The sequence below is a fragment of the Papaver somniferum genome, chromosome 9, assembly GCF_003573695.1.
Source record: "Papaver somniferum cultivar HN1 chromosome 9, ASM357369v1, whole genome shotgun sequence".
NCBI classification, from domain to species: domain Eukaryota; kingdom Viridiplantae; phylum Streptophyta; class Magnoliopsida; order Ranunculales; family Papaveraceae; genus Papaver; species Papaver somniferum.
This window is the reverse complement of record NC_039366.1, coordinates 48,243,295-48,267,693: the sequence shown is the minus strand read 5'-3', so window position 1 is coordinate 48,267,693 and position 24,399 is coordinate 48,243,295. Positions and strand designations below refer to the sequence as shown.

At 35.2% G+C, this 24,399-nt stretch overlaps 1 long non-coding RNA gene across 1 annotated transcript; it reads left to right on the top strand.

Annotated features, from left to right (window-relative positions):
- Window positions 1-3,679: 3,679 nt before the first annotated feature.
- On the top strand, window positions 3,680-6,391 carry LOC113309524. Its single transcript, XR_003340642.1, has 2 exons — window positions 3,680-4,662; window positions 5,489-6,391. It is a non-coding gene; the product is annotated as an uncharacterized LOC113309524 (long non-coding RNA).
- The last annotated feature ends 18,008 nt before the right edge of the window (window positions 6,392-24,399 follow it).

Here is a 24,399-nt window from a genome sequence, read left to right as displayed (position 1 = left end):
TTGTTCTTTTCTGCTTATATCAGATAATGTTATTGCATAGTAAGTTATGCATTATTTTTGAAGATGCATCTAATGTATAACTTATTATGTATTATTTCTTGAAGATGCATAGTAAGTTATGCATTTATTTTTGAAGATGCATCTAATGCATAACTTATTATGTATTATTTCTTGAAGATGCATAGTAAGTTATGCATTTATTTTTATGAAGATGCATAACGGGTTATGCATTTTTTTTTATAAGATAACGTTATTCATTTTTATTCTTAAATACATAATAGAAAATGCATTATTTTTGAAGATGCATAACGTGGTCAAAGATGACCGACAATCGTGATTATTGAAAAACTAACCTGACTCTCTACACTTAGATTCCCTTCTCTTTTGTACGTTTGTTTGTTCCCTTGTTCTTTTCTTTTCCTTTGTTGTTAAAGGTGTTTTCTTGTGGCGTAGAATTCATCATCATAACCCTGTTCGGCACACTCTTTGAGGTATCACACTCCATGCAACAACACTTCTTATTTGAAAGTTTGAACAACAAAACCAGACAACACTTTCGAGTCCTATTGGAGAAGAAACGGTCTCATCAAGCACTTCTTCAAACACTCCATTGATCCCCAAGTATATATAGATATATAATGCCTCTTCCCTATGTCTAACGGTTTGTTTGTTTACATAATTCTTATTATGTGAATGGTCTTGATGTCTTTTCAAAGAATCATCCAGCCACGTGAATGGTGTTAGAGTAAGTCTTATGCATCTCTAATTTGACATTTCTCTTCCATATAGTATATATATTTTCTAAGGGGTAATTTGTGATACCTCCCTCGGCAAATATCATAATTTGAGTTACCTCCCCTACAGAGATTGGATTAGCAAAACCTCATCTCGTTACATATTTCATCCAAAGTCAGTTAGCTGAGTCAGCATCTTTGTATAGGTGGACTAAAAAATACACATGGATCTTTAGTTTCCTAGTATACCCTCCATACAAAGCTGATTACAGGCACGCATGTGATATCGGTCGGCTCTTGACCATGTTAGATAATAGATGGTTTAGATGCGTACTGCATCCGTCTTCTCTTTCTTTCTGAACAGAAAAATAAATAGTTCTTCCCCAAAGTATCAGCAGCAACCATGGATGGGAGATTAGGAGTTTGGTAAGGGTTTTGACTCTTGGTGCTGATGGAGAAACAATTGAGAAGACAAATCAAATCGAAGAACTAAGAAGAATCCAAAGCTTCTGCCGTTGACTGTTGATCCCGATGGAGGAACTGATAGGGATTGTAACAGAGAGAAGACCTTTTTATTCTTGATTTGAGAGGGGTAGTGGATGATTAACGGTTCAGGTGGGAATTATAGGTTGGGTTTCATTTCAATTTGCAATTTGTAGATGATTCCTCGACTACCTATCGTTCTGAATGGTTAATGAAATTGTTTTCACCGACACCATCTCTCCGCCGTCGCCGCTGGAATGCAACGAAAATTTAATTCTTTCTAAAGAAAATTGAAGCACAAAACAGAGTACAACATCTTCGACATCCAAAATTGCAAACAGATCTTCCAAATTAGGACTCCAAATATAATTTCATAAACCTCCATCTCAATCGTTCCTCCGATGTACAAAGAGAGTAAAGCAAAAAGCGAATCCCATCTCTGAATCTCTAATCATTGCTTAAATTTCCTTGTAAGTGAAACCCCAACTCTAAATCTAACATCTTTAGTCTCAATTGAAATTTGAATCAACTCCTACGAGGCTTTGCTTAATTTCAGATAGCAACATGGGTTGATTTGTCTTGTTTTTTTTTATATATAAAAGATTTCGTAACATTGCAGTATAAAGCTCTGGGATTGTAGAATTCTTTTCAATTTTGTATTACAAACCCTTAATTTACCTTTAAGTTTTAGTTTAAGGATGAAAACTCCGAATGATTGTGACAGATAATGGTTTTCCCTCCTAAGGTATTAGCATATTAGGACACTGATTTTGATTGTAGAATTCCTTTTCATGGAGTGTATTGGCTTATAAAATCTATTGCAGATAGAATTGAGGGAGAAACTGAGATGGTGTCGTTGCTGCAACCCCGATGATTTTTGAGAATCAATATATCTCACGTAGAAGATGAGGGTATTTTCGGCATCGAAGTACCACGTGTATTTTTTAGTACACCTATACAAAGATGCTGACTCAGCTAACTGGTCTTGGATGGAATATGTAACGAGAGGAGGTTTTGCTAATTCAATCTTTATAGGGGAGGTAACTCAAATTATGATCTTTGCCGGGGAGGTAACTCAAATTACCCCAATTTTCTAAAGAGTGAGTGGTGGTACATAGAGACTATAAAAGAAGAATATGAACTGACTCACATTCATCCAAACACCAAGACATATGCTGCTGCTGGTTATATTATCTCTTTCTATATCTCTGATTTCATATCATCGTCTGAGATATAGAGTCTGACACATGGAGATTCCCGCACCGCAAATGTTCTTTTCCAACTCTATACACGTTAAAATTTACGAGTAAAATACCAAGACTCGCCATTTTAAATCTCCCTTTTCTATTACCATTCGCAAGGAGAGTAGAAGACCGTTTTTTCTCCGCTCAAGAATTGTTGGAGATCGACATCCCCAAGCCCCATCACTATTCTTGTATACATCAACCCCAGCTAGGTACATTCTCTCAATACAAAAAACCATATATATCATATGAAACCAATTACGCAGAGCTAGCGACTATACTTCCGTTCTCTCTGATCACAAGATGCACAGTTTGTCTGAAGTGTAGAGTCATCGCTATTCACTACTGTACGCAAATTTGTACTATTACTATACGATTCAATAAAATGTCTTGAAAAAAATATTGATCCTGACATACTCTGTATAATATTGTGTGGACTAGTGATCAAATACGTCCCCCACATGATGGTGTTCTGCCGACCTGTGGTGCATCTCTTCACTCATTCTTTTTCACCCATGACATCAGATCAGATATCCTTACCCTTCCATTTCTCTTGAGGAAAAAAAACATACTTCCTCCACTGTACACAACAGAAAACATAAATTTAATTCTTTGCTACTAGTTCTTATAACTACATTTTGTTCAAAGAAAATGAAGTGGTTTTTCTAAAGTGGCTTTTCTTTTTAGTAGATAAAATATATGTTTTGCCTTAATTATGAATTAATGGTTCAAAAGAAGACATCATATAATGGAGTAGTCAAACTCAAATACGAAGAGAGAAATAAACTAGGAGGAGGAGGAGAAGAGAGAGTAATGGGGAAGAAAGCACCTCCTAGCTAACTAGAAAAGAAATACAAACATAAACAAAATTCAACAAAATAGGTACAAACTTGAATAGACAAAAAATGCAGCATATAGTATTAAATTATGAAGCATGATCACTTTGAGATCAGAGACCCACTGTGTTGAAGAATGGTCAAGTACTTAAGTAACTACAATTATGTAACAATTCTATCCTTTTTCAGTTCTTAATACAAAAAAATACTCCAAGTATATAAAGAGAGAAGGAGATGAGGAATCTAAAATCCTTCCAAACACTTGCAGACAAATTGGCTTCAGAAGTAAGAAAAGTAAATACTGCTTTATCACATTATAGAAAAGAAAAAAAAAGCTATAGACAATTTCAAATAAAATGAAATCTTAAGCTGCTTCAAGAAATTGCTTGGCAAGTAACCCTCTCTTTCTCCCACTCTCTCCCTTTTTCTATCTTTATATATTCAATGGTGTTGTGTTGTAGCTATATGTTGATGGTGGTGGTGGTGGTGGGGGTACAATTTCACTAACCCACACAAAAGAAAGAAAAAAACCTGCATCTTTTTGGGTTTTCTATTTCTCATACCTCTCTATGTATCAATCAATATTAAAAAAAAAAAACCACAAAATGGTGCGTTGATTAGCGAAGGTTTCCCCACCAAAAGTAGAAAGAGTGCGTAGCTGTTGAAGGTCGTGATTAGAACTAATGTGAAATCCCATCATTGTGTTCTTTGCATCATCATTATCAGCTGTATATATCTTACTTTGTGTCTTCTTATATTATGTTTTACTCCACCGCTGAAGCCGGTCTGTTCCCTTTAGTGAAGGGCTGTGGGCCGAGATCTACCTAGAGAGAGTGTGTGTGAGAGAGATCTATCTATATATATACATAGATATAGATGTGGTATGAAAAAACATACACTTTCATTCTTTTCTCTTCTTCACTAGCTATATATTACATTTCAGGGTTCAAACTAGTTGGTTTTTTCATCGTTTAGTATAAAAACACAGACATCTTACATTCTATGTTTTCTGCTGAGTAATGATGAAGATCTAGGGAGTGAAGATATGGTTCATACGTAGGTGCATGCATGTATATACGTGGGGTTTTGTACATGTATAGATATATGCCTGGCTCCCTGTATGCCATTTGCAGAGTCCATTGAAAGAAATGTTTAATTGATGGTCTTCGTGTATGGCGTGCGAGGAGCCAAGCATATGAGAATCAAATTTCATCATAATGTCCTATCTTCATCAAAGATACATATACATACAACCCCCGTAACTGATCCAACTTTGTGTTGGCTTGTCTTGGAAATTGAGGGTATATATGTGTTCCGGTTAATTGGAGAAATGCAGGTATGCACAGTCCCATGTCTGATTTTCAGGTAAATAATGAAATGGTGTATTATATTCTCTGTTAAAGTTCTGTTAATTCTAGCTATAGCTAGGTAGAGTTGGTTCTTTGGGACTTGCAATTAAGGTTCTGCTTTTCCATTCATTTCTTTATTTAGAGAACTTGTTTTAGATGATCCTAGCTGTCCCTTTTCAAACAATATGCAACTGTTTTAAACTTCTGTTTTAGTTCTTAATTGGATCATGGTTTTGTTAGCTCTCTCTGTAGTGATCAATTCGATTAGACTTGATAGATACATACACACGATTGTCACCTGATAATCTGGTGGGTCAAACTAAAGTAACCTGATTTTATCTGATCAGATCAGATGGTCATACATTCAAACCAACTACAGTTAACTGATAGATTAACTTGTGTTAATTCTTTTACTAATCTCTCTCTCTAACTTTTATTATGGATTGGTAGAGCGTAAAGAGAGTTGGTAGAAACTAAGAAATGTTCAGCGAATAGAGGAGAGTGATTAGATTAGCTAGAATGAATGAATAATTTTGGTCAAAAAAGCAACAAAGGATAAAGAGACGTGCATGCAAAGTAGTGAGGAGGAGGTCTGGTCTGGTGAGTGAGTGATATCACTCAGTAGTGGTGGTGGGGGGACCTGCCTAATTTGATGAGATCGATTTTAACACATCATTACTCAGACCACATTACTTTTTGGAACATGTACAGTACCTCCTCCTCCTATAGCTAGCGAAAGCAAAGTACTGGTACTCTATCTGAAATGGGTCTTGTCCGACCCGATTCATTCATTCTACACTTTATAGGTCCAATTTGATCACTGTGATTACTGATTACTACAGATTGCTAATTGGATGAAGACCAGTACCATCCAGATCAAGATCAATAATTCTTCATAATTTTGGGAAAGAGGAAGTACTCAACTTTTTTCTCTGTTGCTGCTGGTAACAATCCAATTGATAGTTCGATTTATATACGGGTTAAATTGAGGTCAGATCATCAGAATATGTTGGTTTGCTTTTTTGATGATGATCAGCATTTTGTGTCTTTCTTTTTCTTTTCTCCTTTTTTTTTTTTTTTTTTTTTTTTTTTTTTTCTTTCCACTCTGATGATAAGAAAAAGATTCCTCTGATACATAGAGAATAAGTTTACTTTTGCTCTACATTTCTGTTTTGTTTGTTTAATATATGAATGAATCATTTCTTTCTTTTTTCTTTTTCATGTACCTAGTACTCTAGTAGTAGTTCAGTTCAGTGGTAAATAACTGTTGGAACTTCTTAACTGTATGATTAAGATTATGCTGAATCATCCTAAGTTTGTTCGGCAGAAATGAAAGCTCACGATGTTTGATTAGATTGAGAAGAAAAAGGCATTTGGGAAGGGAATCAGTTGGATCGTCTTGATTGCCTATGAGAGACTTCTAATGTATTGCAAATTTGCAACATGGGAAGGGAGGGGTAAATTTCGCCGAGCTTCCTTAGAAATATGATTTTATGGCTGATGCTTCTAAAGATCGGACACTTGAATTGCGTGACTTGAACCTTTTATTTGTAAAAATCTAGGCGAATTAGCCAATTGGTCATGTGCTTCTCATACAGTCCTGCAGAAAAAGGTGGGGCAAACGAAATCATGTAAGTCGAAGCATAAGACTGGCTTCTGAGTCAGGAAGTAGAGCTTTGCTCCACTTGTGGACCATCAAAGAAGGATAGACAGCCAGAATTTAATCGAATGTTTGACTGTTAAAAGTGGACTTTTTTTTTTTTTTTTTTTGACGAAGGCCTTCAACAACGCTAATGGTCCCCCTCAACTGTTGGTAGGAGCCGGACAGAGGGGTAGACCAGTACATGATTGTTGTTTCTAGCCCACTGAGCAAGCTCATGAGCTATACAGAATTACAATAACGAGGTTGGAATGTAAAGATACAAGCAACTAACTTAGAAGAGAAAAACTGAATGTCTTTAAAAATAGCATCCGTACGCGAGTTCCCCTAGAAATTCCTTGTTGAAAATTGGTCGATAAGGGACTTTGCATCGCTTTCGATGATGATGTGAGTTAGACGTTGCTCCAAAGCTTTCTTCAGTACCGCCCAGATGGCTCTTGCTTCGGCTTTTTCAGCAGAAAATACTTCAAAGACTAAGGACGCACAAAAGGTTGCTTTTCTTGAGAAATCTCTCATCACATACCCTGCACCATTTGCTCCAGAGATAATATCAAAAACACCATCAGTATTACATTTGATCCAACCAATAGAGGGAGGCATCCATTTATCAGAAATACTGACAGAGATAGTAGTAGAGACGGGCAAACTAGTCTTCCTAGTGAGGAGCATAGCTTTGGCTCCAGCAAGGACAGTAGTATGGTTTTCCTTAATGTTTTGGAAGATGAAATTGTTTCTACTAGTCCAAAAAGACCATAAAATAGCCACAAAAAGACATTGATCATCCTCAGAGAGTTTAGATTGAGGATCAATTAACCAGAAAAGAAGCCAATCAATAAAAGACTTATTTTGAAAAAATTGAGTGTTTATGTTGAAATCAGAGATGAACCAGACTCTGCTAGCAAAGGGACAAGTGATCAGAGCATGCATAATAGTTTCATGAGGATCAGAACACCTAGGACAATCCACACTATGCATATGCATTCTAGTGAGAAGGATAGTTCTGGAGGGAAAAGCATTTCTAGCTGCTCTCCATAAAAAAACTTGAATTTATGTAAGGAACTCTAAATTTCCAAATACGCTTCCAAAGATTTTTACAAGGGGAAGGCCTAAGGCCTCTGAGACCCAAGTAGGCAGATTTAGAAGAAAACTTTCCATTCTTTGAAAGATCTCAAGCCCTCCTATCAGGAGTGCAAAACTGGCTTAAGGGAATAGTGATAATCTTCTGGACAGAAGCATTATCAAAGTGGGTGTTAAGTCTAGACACATCCCAACTTCTATACTGAGGATCAATAAAATAAGACACTTTAATACGAGGATCAGGAGGAACTAGAGGGTTGGGTGTAGCAGAACCCAAAGTAGGTATCCATTTATCACACCATAGGTCAATAAATTGACCATCTCCAACAATCCAAGAGATGAAAGGCTTGATTAGTTCCTTTATGGCATGAAGATACTTCCAAGCCAAGAGCACTTACCAGTACACTTGGCATTCAAGAAATCAGTTCTAGGAAAGTATCTAGCCTTAAGAACAGTGGCAGTAAGCAATTAGGATTTTCCAGGATTCTCCAGGCATTCCTAGCCAGCATAGCCAGATTATTTAATTCAGCCTTCCTAAAACCCAAACCACCTTCAGCTTTAGGGGAGCATAAAATGTCCCGACCAAGCAGATGCAACTTTCTATCTTTTGGGTCTAAGGTTTCCCACCACCAGAATTTGTAAAGGTGAGAGTCCATTTGTTTACAAATATGCTTAGGAATAAGAAAGGCTCCCTTTGAAAAAGGGGGATAGCCTGGCCAATGTGCTTAATTAGAGTAGTCCCAACAGCTTGGGATAGGAGCTTATGAAGCCAGATAGAGATTCTGGCATCAACAACTTGGAGAATACCCATATGAGTTTGGATTTTAGATGCTTGAAACACAGTAGGAGTGCCAAGATATTTTTCTCCTAAATCCCTGCTGGAAATTTCTAGAATATTGGCCAAAAGAGCTTTTCTATGTTCAGGAATCTTCCTGCTAAACAAAATGCCAGATTTTTCAAAATTTATTTCTTTCCCAGAGGCTAGGCAGTACTTTTAAAGATAGTCTTTAATGACTTGAAAATTCTGAGTAGTAGCTTTAGAAAATAAGAGAGAATCATCAACAAACAAAATGTGAGTCATTTCAGGGGCATCTTTACAAACTTTGATGCCTTCTAAAATACCCTTTTTTTGAAGACTATCAATGTAGGAAGATAGAGCTTCGGAGCAAATGATGTAAAGATACGGAGAGAGGGGGTCTCCTTGTCTGAGACCTCTTTCAGGATGGAAAAAACCAGTTGGGTTAAGAAGGACATAGTAGGAGACAGTAGACACACACTGGTTTATGAGCTTGACCCAGTGGTTAGACAGACCCATTTTAGTTAAAACCTTTTCTAGAAAATCTCATTCAAGTTTATCATAAGCCTTAGACATATCAAGTTTGATGGTAGTTATGCCTTCAACTTTGTTATTATGGTTGACAACATATATGGCCTCATTGGCTAGCAAAATATTATCAGAAATATTCCTCTTAGGAATAAAGGCACTTTGATTTTGGGAAATTATATTGTTCATAAAGGGTTTGAGTCTATTAGCTAGAATTTTTGAAAGAATTTTGTAGATAAAATTACAGAGCCCTATTGGTCTGTATTGAGTAACAAGTTCAGCAAGAGGGACTTTAGGAATGAGAGCAATATTGGTATGGTTAAAGACCTTAGCAATATGCCCTATTCTGAAGCAGGTTTGTGTCACATCAATGACAGCATCTCCCACAATATCCCAATGTTTTTGATAAAAAAGACCAGTAAAACCATCTGGTCCAGGAGCCTTTTTTCCTCCCATTTGGAAAACAACATTCTTAATTTCCTCTAGAGTAAGAGGTATATTTAACAATGCATTATCCTCAGTAGAAAATTTAATAGGAAGATCAGCAAGGATTTCATCCTGAAACTGTTGAGGGTGGGAGAATAAAGACTTTTGAAATAGTCTATGAAAGAATTTCCAATACTATCTCTATCAGCTAGAATAGTATTCAAGGAGTTCTTAATCCAACTGATGACATTTCTTTTTCTCCTAAAGAGAGTTACTCTATGGAAATAGGGTGAATTTCTGTCACCTTCCATGAGCCAGACCTCCATAGATTTATCTTTCCAATATAACTCTTCTAAATTATAAAGGTACTCAAGTCTAGCAGTATTATTGGTATCAGTTGGGTTAGAGAGTTGGAGATCAGCTAAGTATTTTCTAATGGTAGATATATTGGTTTGAATATTACCAAAAGAAGACTTATTTCAATCTCTTAGACCTTTCTTAGTACTTAACAGTTTAGCTTTGAGCTTGTAGGCAGGGGAGCCTACCACATTGACAGACCAAGGGTTAGCAATAATGTCTCTGCAGGTAAGATGCTCAATCCACACAGCCATAAAATGAAAATGTCTAGGCATACAAATATCCTCATAATTAAAACCTATATGCATTGGGCAATGATCAGAAGAGTCCCTGGGGAGATTGTTGACACAAAGTTTAAGACAAAGATCTTCAGCAGTTTGGTTTATTAGACATCTATATAATCTTTCAATAATTAAATCAGGACCTTGTTGCATATTGGACCAAGTAAACCTAGGTCCAGAGAAACCAGGATCATGCAAATTAAAGATAAAACAGAAATTTCTAAGGTTTTCAAAATCAGGATCATCAACTTCTAGGCCACTATTTTTATCTTCGGTACCTAAGAGGGCATAAAGTCTCCTATGAAGAAAACATGTTCATCTAAGGGAGCATTAGGTTGTTGACATTGTTGTTCCCAAAAGGATTGTCTAAGACTACTATTAGGTTCACCATACATGAAATGAATATGACAGGTCTTAGAGTGAATGATGTCAGTAGATGTAACATAGATACCCCTCATACTGGATGAAACAATGTTGAGATGAATTTCCTTCTTCTAAGCAATAGTAAGACCACCACTTCTACCAACACTTGGGATGTTAAAGGTACATAGGAAATACATACTTTTAAGTTTTCTGGATGCCATATCTTTGTTCATTTTTGTTTCAGAGAGAAAAATAATGTCTGGGTTGACATTCCTACACAGTAGACTAAGTTCCTTATTAGCAGATTTCTTTTCAAATCCTCTAATGTTCCAAGCAATTAGGTTGATTTTATTAACAGGGAAAGGGTTTATAGTATTATTTGCAGTATCAATTAAAGGGGTTGGTTGAGGTTGATTTACCTGAGTGGTAGAGTCAGATCCACCACCAAGAGAAGCACTGGTATCATCACCACTTTGAGAAGCATTTTGGGAAGAATCGAGACTAGAAGTAGCAGCATTGAGAAGAGAATTGTTGCGGACACCATTGTTGTTTGGGGAACTGTCAGCAGGTACATTGTAGCTCCCAAAGGAATTAAACACTGGTTGGGTATTGAGAGAACATGTAGAAAGGTCAATGGACGGTAAATCCCCCAATTTGGTAATTGGAGGACAAAATTGAGCATAATCAGGTTCAGTAGTGTCATGTTCTTCAGGGATAACCACTATGCTTGCCAAACTAGAATTAACTGTTGTACGTTTCCTCAAATCAGCCTTGGGGTTAATCTTTCTTTTGGGATGTGCTAGAGCATCATGTTCAGCTGAGTTAAGAGCTCCTCCAGTGATGATTGGGTTGGTATTTGGGACAACAACAGTCTTGAACCTTCTTGATGAGTTGGTAGTACGAATCAGACCACTAAGAGTTGGCTCGGAACCATTTTGAGTGGTAACCTGCTTGAAAATGATTGGTAAGCCATTCTCCAGTTGAGTCGAATGTTGCTGAACATGACCAACATCAAAGATCTTCAGAATAGTGGATCTGTTTACAAAAGGACCCATCTGAAAAGTGTTTGATAAGCCCTTATGAGTAGTATTTTCCATTCTCTGATCAATATCCTTTGCTTTTCCTTTGCTGCACATTTCAAGTGCAGGTGATTCAATTTGAGTTTATGGTACCGTTTCAGTTTGTTGCATGATGGTATCTGTAATGGCAGCAGAGGAAGAGTCTGTACTTGCTTGGTTACTGTTGGAGGAGGCATCATTAGCCTTGAGACAGCTGGGAGAACATACTCTCTGCTAGAAGCATCAAGTTCTTTGATTTTTTTCTGCTTTAACTTCCAAGCAGGACAGTTTTTATCTTTATGATCAAGAACACGGTAGGGGTGTAAATAATACCCGAAAATACTCGGCATGCTTGTACCCGCCTGAGCCTGCCTGTACCCTAAGTAGCCCAAAGCCTGTTATGGCCCGTTGCGGGTTGCCTGGCCTGGATTAATTTATTGGGCGGCCTCGGGCTTTGCAATTAATTATGATGCCCGGCTTGATACCCGTCCTGGTGCCCGGCCTGAAATCCTTTTTTATGCCATCACTAGGGCTTAACCCGTGCCGTAACGACACGTGATGCTTTTTTCTCTAATTCAACATTGTTTGCGTTCAGTTTATTTTATTTTTTCCGTGGGTAATAGTGTTTATGTTCAAATAGGTTTCGACCAGGAAAATGATTAGTTACCTTACCTTTTTGTTTTACTTAAACATGTTATTTCTATTTAGTGTTCAGCCATAGTAACAATGTCGTCCCAACATGAAAATTAAAAATAAAATAGATATTATTCCGGTTTACTATTTCATCCCACCGTAATTTCAAATTTCAGGGAAAATATTTTATCCAACAATAAATATGCCTAACACGCCAACCCAATTCCACGAAATTTATGAACTCACGGTTTCCAAAATTACTGATAGCTAAGGCTCTACGGAGTGAAGCAAATACCCCCAACATTGGTCAAATAATGTCTACGAATCCGGGATCATTACAGAGTGCCAATATAGGTAAAAATGAGAGAATAACATCGGTGTTACAAAGAAAATACCTTATATATATCAAATTATGTTATCTAAACATGTATTCAAATTAAAAATTCATCAACTTAATACAAAAACATAGAAGAAACCAAGTTGAACCAATACTTGCATAAACAAAACTTATAAGAGAATTTCATAATCAGAAAATACCTTCAAAAGTCACCATTAGAGTTTTAATTGCATGTCTTATCAAGAATTACGATAGTACGAAATCACCAAATTAATATGTGGAAAGTTCACTGGATATGTAGCAATTCAGAGAAGTTTACAGTGGTAGTGATGGCGCTCCATCTAACTGTTGTTCAATTGTTTTTTTTAATTGTTTTTTTTTTTGAGAAGGTTTCGGTTTTCCTTGGAGAAACCGAGAAGGAGCATTTCATTGTATTCATCATCATTCAGAAAACCAAGAGCCAATTTGAAAGGAGAAATTTTGATACTCAATATGTAATTTATAGTAATTATTATATAACATGACATCCCAGTATTTTTTTTTCTTTTCTAATTGTCATATATTTTAGTCGAGGTTATTTTAACATTAAGACGATCAACCGCATCTCCTAATTTATAGTGTTACCCGTTTTGTAGTGGCAAAAAATTAACATAGTATATTACTACTCACGAATACCCGTCAATACCACAAAACCACTACATCCCTTGAAGGATGTTGGACGATTAATCGCAAATGTCATATATAAAGTTTGGATTGAACAAACTTAGGTCGTCAATTAATTTATTCTCTTATATATTTTTTTTTGCTATATTCTCTTTTGTATTGAAATTAATTTTATTTTAATACTAAAAACAATGATTCATATGATCGGTTACCAAAGATAACAGGGGTACCATTTGATTCAATGTTCATGATCATTTCGTGATATATGATTTGGTATCATCCTCGAAATATTTGGTACATACCTTTATTAATCGTGTCATTTAGTACCTACCTTTATTAATCGTGTCAAAAACATCCAACTACATCTTTCACAATACAATGTTACCCATCATGTAAAGACTTTTTTTTTTGTTTTTTTTGCTTTAGTAAAAAAAAACAACACCCACCACCACTAAAACCATCCACCTCCACTATTTTTTCCACCACCACTAATGTACCGCCTCCACCACTCACTAACACCCGCCATAGCTCTCACCACCCACTACTTCTTTCACTACCACCACTATTATCTATTGAAATAAGTTTTATCAAAACTATTTATTGATGAAAATATGTAATGATAGATTAATTAAGGGAATATTTGTGATGAAATGAAAAATTAATAAATCATTCCTTATGAGGAATTAATTGGACACTAATTAATAAAACACTTAAATAATGTTTAATTTGAACAATCCATGACCATAGATTTATCTTCTCCCTAGACAAATCTTGACCACTCTTTATCTTGCCTAATTTGTCCAAACTGTGTTTTATATTCTTGACTAGGGTTTGACCCGTGCCACTATGGCATGGGTGTTATATAAATTACATATAATTGTTCGATTATTTATATAAAATAGTAAATTTTTTGACCAATCCTCCTGGACTTTGAAACTGAAGTCCAAAAAAAAGGGCATTTTGATGCATGAATCAGTAGTATCTAATCGGAACCAACTCTAACCCATTTATATTATTTCGATGAAGTAACTCAACCATTTATTTGGTAAATACCAATTGATTGCCAAACTATAATGTGCAATTTGAACAATCTTTTAAGTCTCTAAGTGTATCAATCAAGATCAAACAAAAATGGTCTTCCACTAAAGCCTAAACAAATAGAAAGGTAAAATTGGTACTTGAGAAAACCTCATCTATCATGATCAAAAAGTTCTAAATATATTTGAACCCTAGAGACTTGCGATAGACAAATTTTCATAATCTGGCTAATAAAAAAATACATACACCTAAATTTCAACTATAAGATATTGTGATCAATTAAGCTATCTTTGAAAATGTATACTTTCAGTTAAATATACTGTTAGAGCACTGCTCGGTTGAACCCACTAGCGTTGGTATGTCAAGTTAGTTGTCAATTTTAGTTGCCAAAATGCATTCTTGATTTAGCATACTAAAGATAGTTTCAGAGTAGATTAGGTCTAAGAAGTTGAATCGAAACTATTCTTAAAGGATGAAGATTGAAGATTGAAGACTACAAGAAGACATCAACAAATACTTCATAAAAGGTATGTGATTGATTTCATTTGGATTCTTGTTTTATTCTACCTTTCTAATATATCAAGATATATGCTCACTATATGGAACAATTCCGATAACGGTAAATGTACATTTATGTACATATACTTTAGGTTATTTGATTCATGACTTTGGTGATAATAACCTTTATCCCTATAAAGGATCTCATGTTATAGTAAACGAGCTTGTGAATCCAATGAGCCAAGAATCACTCAATTCCGAGTTATAACGACAAAGTTATGAGTGATTTAAGTTCATTAGTAGGAAACATTCCATGGGCTTTGGAGTGGTCCGCGAACTTGGGCCCAATACGTGACTAAAAGGGATTTTTGGTTAAGTTGGTGATGTTTCCTTATCTAGGCAAGTTAGATATTGGTCCAAACACTTTTGATTACCATATTAAAGTGTTTGTGATTCCCGCCTAAGTTAAAATGTGATTTATTCACATTAATATAACTTTTTCTAAATAAGTTATTTATTTAATTATTTTGGCAAGAGTTTTAACTTAGGAAAGACTCCCTTATTTAGGAGAATCTTGTAAAAGGAAAATAGCTTTGCTTAGCTTCCAAGCTATTGTTCATTATAAATAAGGAGTTCGTGAGTTTACAAGTTTTTCATCCCTTTGGAAAATTGGCGTAAGCTCTGCAGGTTGTTTTCCACGTCTTCCGTTCTTCGTGAACGAGAGTGAGGTAAAAGTCTTTGTATTAGGGATCACAAAGCCAAGTTGGATTTAATCTTCGTGATTGATCATACAACTTGTAATCTAGGTTTTTCACCTCTTGTATATTCTAAGGTTTTCTCTTCTGATATAAAACCATTCAAGAGTTGTTGATCATAAGCCCTAGGTTTTGATAGATTTCAGTTTCCGGTCGTATACCAACACTTGTTAGTCGAAATCAGAGACTAGAAAGAAAAACTTCTTTTGAGGCATCTCGTAAAAATCCTTGAGAAGTTTTAAACAAGATATCTATAGATTTATTCTAGTTGTTCTCGTGGTAGATTTATTAGGGTTTTCTTAACTTGGAAATTGATCTTTGGAATCACCCAAGTTTACTTACGGAATCAGGTTCACGGACTCCTTGTGTGTACGCATACCGATTGTAAGTTAAAACCCTAATCTACAAGTTTGTTTTGATATTACTTTTACCTAGTAATTATTTTTATCAAAATAAACACAAGATTTCCAAAACCTTGATTCACATATAAAGGGAAATCAAACTGGTGTTTTGTGCAGACAAAATATCAAATCGTATCGATCGTTGTGGTGTATCTTCTAAAGAGAACTTTGGGTTCTTCAAGAAGATTTGTGTGAAGAGTTCCTAAAGAGAATCGGTATTCTGCTAGGAGTTATATATGTGCTGAAGAAGGTATTACATCTAGTTCGAATAGGTAGTAGGAATTTGGTGTAACAACTTATAATCAGTGTGTGTTTATTCTGGACTAGGTTTCGGGGGTTTTCTGCATTTGCGGTTTCCTCGTTAACAAAATCTGGTGTCTGTGTTTTTTCTTTTCCGCATTATATTTTATTTATATAATTGAAATAATACAGGTTGTACATTAGTCAACCATAGTTGTTACATCCGACCTTGTTTGTTGGATAAGACTTGATTGATCTTGAACAATTGATTTTGTTATTTTCACATTGTTAGACCAGTCTGGACTAATCTTATTTCAAGTGGACACTGTGTTGAAATATTCCTTTAGTGATTGTTGCTTAAAGAGGTTTATACACGGTGGATATTGAATAGGTTGTGATTAAAACAAAATACTTTGTTTCAAGAGCTTCACACTAAAATCAGGTTTACGGACTTGTTTCTGTTTAACTTTGATTGTGTTGAAATAAAGATATTAAACTCTTTGATATACTTTACTCTAGATTGAGTCTGACTGTCTAGTTGATTCTCTAGAAAGTACATTAGAGTTTGTCTATTCAGATTGCCAAACGAAATATTGGGTGGTGTTTTTAGACCCCCGCTTTTTCAATTGGTATCAGAGCAGGCAAACACGCTAAGACCTCATAAATCTGTGTTTGTAGCAATCTGATTCTATGGACAGATGTGCTATCTCTATAAACGTACCACCAGCCTTCAATAACACTAATTACTTATGGTAAAAAAAATTTATGCGAGCTTTTCTTCAAGCATGTGATTTTCAATCATGGGTTTATATAGTTAATGGCTATGATGCTCCCGTTGTGGCAGTTGGAGATGTAAACGTTCCCAAGAACATTGGTGAATACAGTCCTGCCGAGATACTTGCTGCAAAGCAAAACTCCGACGGTTTGAATGTTATCATCCATGCCATTACCCCAGATCTTCAGCACCACGTGACTACGTGCAATAAGTCTAAAGAAGCTTGGGATATCTTAGAAACCGTAATCGAAGGGTATGCCGCTGAGAAAGAAGCAAGGATTCAAAATCTAGCTTCTGACTGGGAAAACCTTCGCATATCTGATGATGAACCTTTGATGAGTTTAACCAAAGACTTTCTCAAATAGTTAACTCCTCTTTTTCATTAGGAAAAACTATTCCGGAGAAAGATATTGTGTGCAAAATTCTCAGGTCTCTACCATCAAGATACGAGTCTAAGAAACATTTCATTGAAGAAGGAAACGATCTTTCTACACTCTCCAGAAGTACTCTTGCTGGAAAGTTAAAGATCTTTGATAATAAACACGCAAGAAAAGAGGTGATTTCTCTTAAAGTTGCAAACAATTCTGAATCCTCTAAGGATAAATTTGGTTCGCCAGATACTAAGGATGTTACTCCACGACAATTTAGAAAATTCTTGAGAGACAGGAAAAAGAGTTTTTTCTAAAAGTGTAACATCTCCTAAGGATGATGTACAATGCTATAACTGTCGTGGTTTCAGGCACTTGTCTGCAGTATGTCCTAGCTGGAGTCGTAGACAATCGGCATATGCAGCAGATTTGCCTACTCTTGATGATGAACATGAATATTATAATCCTCAAGAGCTCATAGGAGAGGTTGCATTAGCTTCTGGAAAAATTCTTTCTGATACTGATTCTGATTCTGACGAAGAAGTGTTCCATGATGATCCAGTAGCTAATAATCTTCTTAAAGAAAGTCATCGGAAACTCTCGGAGGCTGAAAGCACCATTTTCAGTGAGAAAGTTAAATATGACAGACTTCGTAGTCGGAATAAAGACTTTCAAGACCAACTTGATTTTATTGGTGCAAGAGATTATCTCAATGAAATACGAAAGCTTAAAGAAGAAATTGCCGAAGGTAGAGATCGGGAAGTTACTCTTCAAGCAAAGCTAGATAACTTGGAGAATATTGAGATGAACTTGTTATTTGATTCGGAACGAGAAGATCTCAAAGTTCAATGTGAATCATCCAAGAATGATCTAGTTATTGCGCTTGAGAAGTTCAAAAGTTTGGAAGAAGAAAACTTGATCTTAAAAGAGAGTTTGTCTAGAAATAGCAGCTCAGATAAATTAACCTCGATATTGGGAGCATGTAGAATTCATCGTGATACACGAGGATTGGGCTATGAAGGAATAGACGCTCCTAGTATTTGTAAAGAGATAAAATTTGTCAAAACTAAATATTCTTCTCAACCAAAACCTTCCACGGTTGACAAAAGTAAAGTATCTCTACCAACTACGGATGACGAAAAGAAGAAATCTTGCCAAGCTCCAAAGCAAGCACATACACATTCAGGTAATACTAAACATAACTTTTTCCATTATACTAAACATTTTTTTTATTGTGGAAAACCATGTCACTTGCAAAGGAATTGCAGATTTCTTAAACGAGATAAAACCAGATATGATTCTGTTAGGATGACAAGATCTGATGTTCCAAACTAGAGAAAACTGAGTCTCATAATATTAGTTCTTTCAGTATTCCCCCAAAGAAGTTTTACAATTATATTGGGGAGAAAAAGAAATACGTTGCTCGAAAAGCTACTTAGAAATGAGTACCAAAGAAGACCAATAAAACAACGTGTTCTATTAAGAAGGATCTCCCAGACAAGAGTTTGACAAGGGATAACATCTTAAAAAGGTATGGAACATTTATTGAAAGTTTCAAGGAAGTTTTTAAATTCCTAGAGTCCATGCATGATTTTGTTTTGAATATCTGTAGTGAGCAAGATTTTGCTCACCTCAATATAACCTGATCGTGTTGAAAGTGCATCCTTGCCAAGAAGCCCTGATAAATGCGGCGAGGATTGCAAAAGAATTGGGCGCACAGTTGGGAAATTTCTGAATATGTGGAACAATTTATTGTTTCGAGTTGAGTTTAACTCGCTTATATATTCCCCGAAACATGTGTTGGTAATCTTTCGCTTTGATCAAGTTTATCTTCACCTAGTGACGAAAGTCATGAAAAGTTTCAATCACTTTGAGAATTGCTCTGACGTGAATCGATCCGTGAATAACGGCTACATAGCATCCTCTGAGAATGTCTCAATGATTGAAATGAGAGTTTAGATTACATAACCATGTATTCCTTGAACCGAAGTTTTCGAACTTTGTTGATCAAGAGAAATCGTAAGGATTGTGGAATTGGCTTGCCAAATCCGCGAACCCAGTCCGCATACTCAATTCGCGAACTATCGGAAGTTCTCGACCGAGAATTTCAGCTGGATTTTTCAAAACTCGTTTGTGTGCTAAGTCCGCAAACTGGCGGAAGTTCTCTTTCCGAGAATTTCTGTTGAGTTTGGAAAACTCAACCGATTAACTTAAGTCCGCGAACTTGTTTGTGAACTTAAGAGGTTATGATCTAAAGATGTGGTCTGAACATGAAACTTAAATTACTAAGGAATGCTTTATGCAAACCGTGGCTATAAAGTTCATGAGCCGATTCATCGAATCGAAGCATATTTGTTTCAATTGTGTCTTGTGTAGTTACATAAGATCTCATAGCAATTGAAAAACTCTCTAACTAGTTCATTTGAGCCAATTGAACTAGTTATGGTGAAGAAGAATATGATTTATATGGAAGTGATCATATGGCTAGATACCACATGTATGAGTCTTAATTACCTAACTTGATTTGTGATTGAAATTCTTAAATATAACAGGTTAGAAGCAATTATCAAATCCATGGATGCTGGTTTTTATTGTCAAAGAAACTTTTTCATACTCTTATGGTAACCATTCTTGGCGTAAATCCTTGTGGAAAAGTTTATTCTTCCTTATAAGCATATCAAGTCTTGTTTATACAAGTTTGTATCTTAGAAAAGATGATCACATATTGTGTATTGTTACCATGAGATAGTTCTAAACTTTTTAGTAACATGATCTCATGAGAGACTTTCAATGATTGGTTCTTAAATCATATCTCCTTGCAGGATTTATAAGATCCATTATAAATCCTTCTCTCTGGAGTAAGGTCGCTCTTGTTGTTTTTTCGGGAATGACATCAAATGGGGGAGAGTTCTTTTGAATTTGTGCTCAATGGTAATATCTTGCGGGGTGTGCGGCTGTGGAATTTTATAGGGGTTATCTTGTATCTTAAAACTCCTTGATGAATGCATTTAGCTTCGGCTTTATGATTGCATCTAAATTAAGTTGGTATGTTTTTTCTTTTAGTCTATAAAACGTCTCTTCTCGGAAATTTCATTAGGAACCCGTTCTTGTACCTTTGCCAATTTTATTGACAAAAAGGGGGAGAATTAATGTGTAGTTCTACTATATATACATATGGTCCGGATCATTGTGTAAGGGGGAGTGGTTTCCATGTGAGATGGAGAATTAACTAAGGGGGAGTGATACATATCACCGTAGTATTGTTTTCAAAGTTGTGATTCAATGAAACTTTGATGCTGCGTAATAATACTATGATGGATCTTCAACAAGTACAGGATGAACACATGAAGAGTTGAAGAACCAAGGAAATCAAGATTGTCGTTTTTACTTTTAACAAGTACAAGCCATATGTAAAATGGTTTTGTCACTAAAATTGACAAGGGGGAGATTGTTAGAGCACTGCTCGGTTGAATCCACTAGCATTGGTATGTCAAGTTAGTTGTCAATTTTAGTTGCCAAAATGCATTCTTGATTTAGCATACTAAAGATAGTTTCGGACTAGATTAGGTCTAAAAAGTTGAATCGAAGCTATTCTTAAAGGATGAAGATTGAAGACTACAAGAAGACATCAAAAAATACTTCATCAAAGGTATGTGATTGATTTCATTTGGATTCTTGTTCTATTCTACCTTTCTAATCTATCAAGATATATGCTCACTATATGGAACAATTCCCATGACGGTAAATGTACATCTATGTATATATACTTGAGGTTATTTGATTCATGACTTTGGTGATAATAAACTTTATCCCTATAAAGGATCTCATGTTATAGTAAATGAGCTTGCGAATCCAATGAGCCAAGAATCACTCAATTCCGAGTTATAACGACAAAGTTATGAGTGATTTAAGTTCATTAGTAGGAAATATTCCATGGGCTTTGGAGTGGTCCGCGAACTTGGGCTCAATACGTGACTAAAAGGGATTTTTGGTCAAGTTGGTGATGTTTCCTTATCTAGGCAAGTTAGCTATTGGTCCAAACACTTTTGATTACCATATTAAAGTGTTTGTGATTTCTGCCTAAGTTAAAATGTGATTTATTCACATAAATATAATTTTTGCTAAGTAAGTTATTTATTTAATTATTTTGGCAAGAGTTTTAACTTAGGAAAGACTCCCTTATTTAGGAGAGTCTTGTAAAAGGAAAATAGCTTTGCTTAGCTTCCAAGCTATTGTTCATTATAATAAGGAGTTCGTGAGTTTACAAGTTTTTCATCCCTTTGGAAAATTGGCGTAAGCTCTGCAGGTTGTTTTCAACGTCTTCCGTTCTTCGTGAACGAGAGTGAGATAAAAGTCTTTGTATTAGGGATCACAAAGCCAAGTTGGATTTAATCTTGGTGATTGATCATACAACTTGTAATCTAGGTTTTTCACCTCTTGTCTATTCTAAGGTTTTCTCTTATGATATAAAACCATTCAAGAGTTGTTGATCATAAACCCTACGTTTTGATAGATTTCAGTTTCCGATCGTATACCAACACTTGTTAGTCGAAATCGGAGACTAGAAAGAAAAACTTCTTTTGAGGCATCTCGTAAAAATCCTTGAGAAGTTTTAAACAAGATATCTCTAGATTTATTCTAGTTTTTCTTGTGGTAGATTTATTAGGGTTTTCTTAACTTGGAAATTGATCTTTGGAATCACCCAAGTTTACTTACAGAAATCAGGTTCACGGACTCATTGTGTGTACGCATACTGATTGTAAGTTAAAACCCTAATCTACAAGTTTTTTTTTGATATTACTTTTACCTAGTAATTGTTTTTATCAAAATAAACACAAGATTTCCAAAACCTTGATTCACATCTAAAGGGAAATCAAACTGGTGTTTTGTGCAGATAAAATATCAAATCGTATCGATTGTTGTGATGTATCTTCTAAAGAGAACTTTGGGTTCTGTTAGAAGATTTGTGTGAAGAGTTCCTAAAGAGAATCGGTATTCTGCTAGGAGTTCTACAGGTGCTGAAGAAGGTATTACATCTAGTCCGAATAGGTTGTAGGAATTTGGTGTAACAGCTTATAATCAGTGTGTGTTTATTCTGGACTAGGTCCCGGGGTTTTTCTGCATTTGCGGTTTCCTCGTTAACAAAATCTGGTGTCTGTGTTATTTCTTTTCCGCATTATATTTTATTTATATAATTGATATAATACAGGTTGTACGCTAGTCAATCATAGTTGTTAAATCCGACCTTGTTTTTTGGATAAGACTTGATTGATCTTGAACAATTGATTTTGTTATTTTCACATTGTTAGACCAGTCTGGACTAACCCTATTTCAAGTGGACATTGTGTTGAAATATTCCTTTAGTGATTGTTGCTTAAAGAGGTTTATACACGGTGGATATTGAATAGGTTGTGATTAAAACAAAAGACTTTGTTTCAAGAGCTTCACACTAAAATCAGGTTTACAGACTTTTTTCTGTTTAACTTAGATTGTGTTGAAATAGAGATATTAAACTCTTTGATATACTTTACTCTAGATTGAGTATGAATGTGTAGTTGTTTCTCTAGAAAGTATATTGGAGTTTGTCTATTCAGATTGCCAAACGAAATATTGGGTGGTGTTGTTAGACCCCCTCTTTTTCATATACAACAAATGAAATTCAAGAAAACGATTGAAACCACAAAAATCCATACACGAAGCAATGTAAAAACAAAAGTTTTTCTCAAATATTGTTACCTCAAAGTAGTTTTATTGGTCAAGATGTACGTTGCAGTGGAAGAAGATTGAGAGAACATAGAAAGAAGATTAAGCGAAAGTATATTTTGGATTTAAGTTTTTTCCTCCCAGTAATCTATTGCCCCTCCCAATTTTATTTATGATTTTCGTTTGCTCAAAAATGGGGAATTAGAGTATTTAAATCCCCTTATCCTACCGGATGTGAGCGAGAGAATCAATTGTTCATTTTTTATGGAAAGTAGGTTTGTTGTTATCAGTCGATCAAGTTTTTCCTTTTTGATTTTTACTTTTGAGATGGAAAGAATAGAATATGTAATGCATTTTTTCTTAACTAAAACGTGCATTCATGGGGTCGACCGCACTCGTGGATTTATCAATTGGGAGGAAAAATCAGGGCCGCATTTATCCTGCCTAACTTAGCGTAGCTGCATTTTATAATACTGAAATAGAAAAATAGGCAAAAAAGAATACCTAATTATGGTACAAACCTTATTGTAATGACACGTCTCGATAATAAGTAATTAATTTTTTGTGTATTGATTTTGACTCGTGATGTTCGTTTTTAGTAATTATGTAACGTGACATGTATTTTCTTTTTCATGTATTTTAATTGAGTATATTTATCATTAAGATGATCAACCACATATTCTACTTTATAATGTTACCCAGTTTGTGGCAAGCCCAAATTAACATAATCTGTTACTGCTCACCAACTGTCCACCACCACAAAACCATATGATACATTTCTTTCTCTACCACCACTGTCGCCCACCTCTTGTTGGCTATTTGTTGTACTTCTAATTTCGAATCACAAACATCATGTGTAAAGCTTTGATTGAAAAAACTTAGGTCGTTAATTAGTTTATTTCATTATATTTTTTATTGTTATGATATTTGTTTTGTGTTGCAATCAATTTTATTTTAACAATAAAAATCATGATTTACACAATCGAGTACTAAAGATAGCATGTACTATTTAGGTGATCCAGAGATCATAATCATTTTGTCCTAAATAATATGGCATCATCCTCAGAATGTTTGACATTTGTTTTTATCAATCGTGCTAAAAACAGCCTACTACATCTTTCACAATACAATATTACCCGCGTTATTAGGGTTCATATCTAATATTGTCCACAACTATTCAACAATACTCACCACCATAAAACCACCCATCACCAATATTACTTCCACCAACCCTAATACTATCGCCTCCGCCACTCAATAACACCGGCCATCGATCTACCAGTCGCTACTTTCTCCGTTACTACCACTAACATCTATTGATATAATGTCCACTTAAATTCTTTATTAATGGGAATATAATATTCATTATATTAATTAAGATGATATTTATAATTAATATCTAATAAATTATTCATTATGAACAATTAATGAGACACTAATTAATAAAATACTAACTCATAATGGTTTTAAGTTGAACAAACCAAGGTCGTTGATTTATCTTCTCCCTGGACAATTCTGGACCTTTCTTTATCTTGCCTAACTTGTCCGAATTGTGCTTTGTAGTCTAAGATTCATTTAGTATCCTCTTAAAAAAACTTAAAGGTCACCATTTTATAATTGTCAATTGTGTATCTTGAAAAATAAAATATATAGTTGTTTTTATTTATAATTAACATTTTCAAAATGGGGAAATATCTCTAGCCCATTTCTTTTATTTTTTAATATGTGAAACCCACCGTTAAGATACCTTGTATATGAAGCCCATCATTAGTTTTAATACTAGTATTTTTACTATA